General features: G+C 44.8%; 1 pseudogene; it reads right to left on the bottom strand.

Annotated features, from left to right (window-relative positions):
- Positions 1-560: 560 nt before the first annotated feature.
- On the bottom strand, positions 561-1,822 carry LOC120930333 (annotated as a pseudogene).
- Positions 1,823-2,775: the final 953 nt, after the last annotated feature.

The raw sequence follows: 2,775 nt of genomic DNA, 5'->3' as shown, positions 1-2,775 counted from the left end.
CCAGACCAACTGCATTCACTCGGGACATTTCTGTCATTTACATTTAGGGACTATTATTCTTGGGGCAGTGCATTTTTGTGCGCTTAGTTTCTTTATGTATAATTCCTTTGAACTTTTAGGCTTGGTTCACACCTAATGCCGATGTGTCTTATAGCAGGGGTCCTGTGCGTCCTGGTTCACTGTTTCAGGTTTGATTTCAGCTCGAATTTTGGGTTGAATTTGGACCTGAAACGGACTAAAAGACGCACAGGGCTCCTGTGCAAATTCGCACTGGAGCTGTACCGGAGATATGTAAACCGGCTCCATAGAAAGCCGGTCACAATCTCCTGCTGTTGTGAATTGGATGCAGGGATACCACATCCAATTCGCAATGGTGGGAATCCAGCTTAAAGAAGATTTTTCTTCTTTTGGTAATAAAAAATGGAAGTTCATTTTATTTAGAATATGACCTTGCAACACCACTATGGGAAATTATGGAATTTCATGTCTACATCCAGCTTGTGTGAGAAATATATTCTTGTAGCTTTACATAAAATATGTGGCCACACAACAGGAGAAAATCAATGTACTGTAAGTAAACAGTGATCTCTTATTAAATGTCTTTGTTTGAATTTTTTATGCTTCTTATTCTTTGAGATTTTTTGTGTTTTCTCCATGTGTCGTTCTTTCTTTTTGGCAGGCTCAGAGTCGCTATCGGAGCTGGAAGTAGATGAGCTCTCAGATTCTGAGGAGACTTCCCTGTCCCTGCTGTGCTTCTTTCTCTTCTTTTCCTGCTTCTTTCTCTTCTGAGCAGTCTTCAAAGGCCTCGTACACACGACCGAGAATCTCGTCGTAAAAGAAACGTCGTTTTCCTCGACAAGGTTCTTGTCTGGCTTGACGAGAATCTTGTCAAGCTTTCTTTGCATACACACTGTCAATACAAAATCTTGTTGTTCTCAAACGCAGTGACGTACAACACATACGACTGCACTATAAAGGGGAAGTTCAATTCCACTGGCGCCACCCTTGGGGCTGCTTTTGCTAATCTCATGTTACTGCGTGTTAAGTAAAAGTTTGGTGAGAGACGATTCACGCTTTTCAGTCTGTTACAGCGTGACAAATGTGCTATCTCCATTAGGAACTCTACTTTTACCAAAGGTGCGCTCCTGTCTCATACTTTATTTTGAGCATGCACTGGTTTCTAAGCATGCACATGAACGTGTTTCTCGTCGTAAACCAGCCAGACGAGAAACACAACGAGGAAATTGAGACTCCCGACGGGAAAAAAGAGAGCATGTTCTCTTTTTTTCTCGTTGAGATCCACAACTGTTTTCTCGATGAAAAACATACACACGACCGTTGGACCGAGGAAAACTGTTGTGTGTATGAGGCCTCAGAGTTTGTTTTATCTTCCTCAATCTCACCCTTATCTGGTACTAAACTGTATTTTGTTCCTCTGGGGTTGCATAAAACAGTAATTTGAAAAGTGCCCTTTAAATCCACACTTTTTACAAACAATGTTTAGTACAGCCTCCAGTCTTATCTTCTGCTTGCTGTAGTCCTTAAACTCTCGTCTATTTCATACATCCTTTTACAACACCACATTGTTTGGATCTATTCCCTATTCCTTGGCTGACAACCTTCATGGATAAGGAGATTTTCTGCTTCCCATATTTTACCTTGTTACCAACGTCTACTACTTCTGAAGGACGGTCAACATGAGAAGATTACATGTGTTTTCTGTAACAAGGCCTTGATTTGTGCAACCTGGAATTTTAATACATGCTCCATAATTTGCAACCTCGCCTTTAAAGATTTCAAATAACTCTGGCACATTATCCATTTTTTTTGTATTGTAAAACACTGGTCGCTCTAAATGGTTTACAAGAATGATGGTGTAATCATCTTGTGCACGCCGCCATACCAGTCTCCTCCCATGAGCCACAGGTGCCCGCCTGCATTCATATCTGTCCCACTAGCGGCGCAGGGGAATGCTGTGGAGTGGACAATGTCACCCACTCCGGTATTCCACGTGCTGCAATCGGCTTCTGAGACCAAGGGAATTATTTCCCAGTGCTATCAGATGCTGCTATCCGAACACCTGGACGCATACCCCTGTGGGGCTTTTTCTGCTTGGCAGCGGGACCTCAGACAGATTACGGGTGACCAGTGGGAGGAGGACCTTCAATCCCTAACTACATGTTCCCTAAATGTTGCACAAAAGGTTTCACAACTGTACATACTGCTGAGGGTACACTATACACTGGTGAGATTGCACAGGATGGGTAGGCGGGCGGACCCGTTGTGCTGCCGATGCCAGCAGCATGAGGGGGACCTGATACATCTCCTGTGGCGCTGCCCGAAGCTGCACAGATACTGGAGTGGGGTGGTGGGGACAATTAATTCTGCTTTTCAGACTAAGGTTCCGGTAGATCCTGTATGTTGCCTGTTGGGGGTGCTGGAGGACGTGGTCCCCGAGGAATTGACCAGGGTGGCCGTCTCTAGGACATTGTTCCAATATAGGAAATTAATACTAATGGGGTGGAAGTCTGCCTCTCCACCAACTCATTCCTCATGGATCACCAACGTGGGAAAGGCATTAGTGATGGAAAAACACATTTATCAACATAGAGGGTGTCCCGGCAGGTTTGAGAGAATATGGGGGATGTGGCTGGATACGCCGGGTCTGAGCCCCAGGGAGCTTGTCATGACCAGACTTCTGAGGTGCTTGTAAACGGGTGCCAGTGTGGGATCATGAGGGCTTGTCTAGTGTATTGTTGGTATGGAGGTGGGAGG

The sequence above is a fragment of the Rana temporaria genome, chromosome 3 (genome assembly GCF_905171775.1).
Source record: "Rana temporaria chromosome 3, aRanTem1.1, whole genome shotgun sequence".
In the NCBI taxonomy this organism is placed as follows: domain Eukaryota; kingdom Metazoa; phylum Chordata; class Amphibia; order Anura; family Ranidae; genus Rana; species Rana temporaria.
The sequence above is the reverse complement of the archived record's forward strand: the minus strand, read 5'-3'. Positions and strand labels throughout refer to the sequence as shown.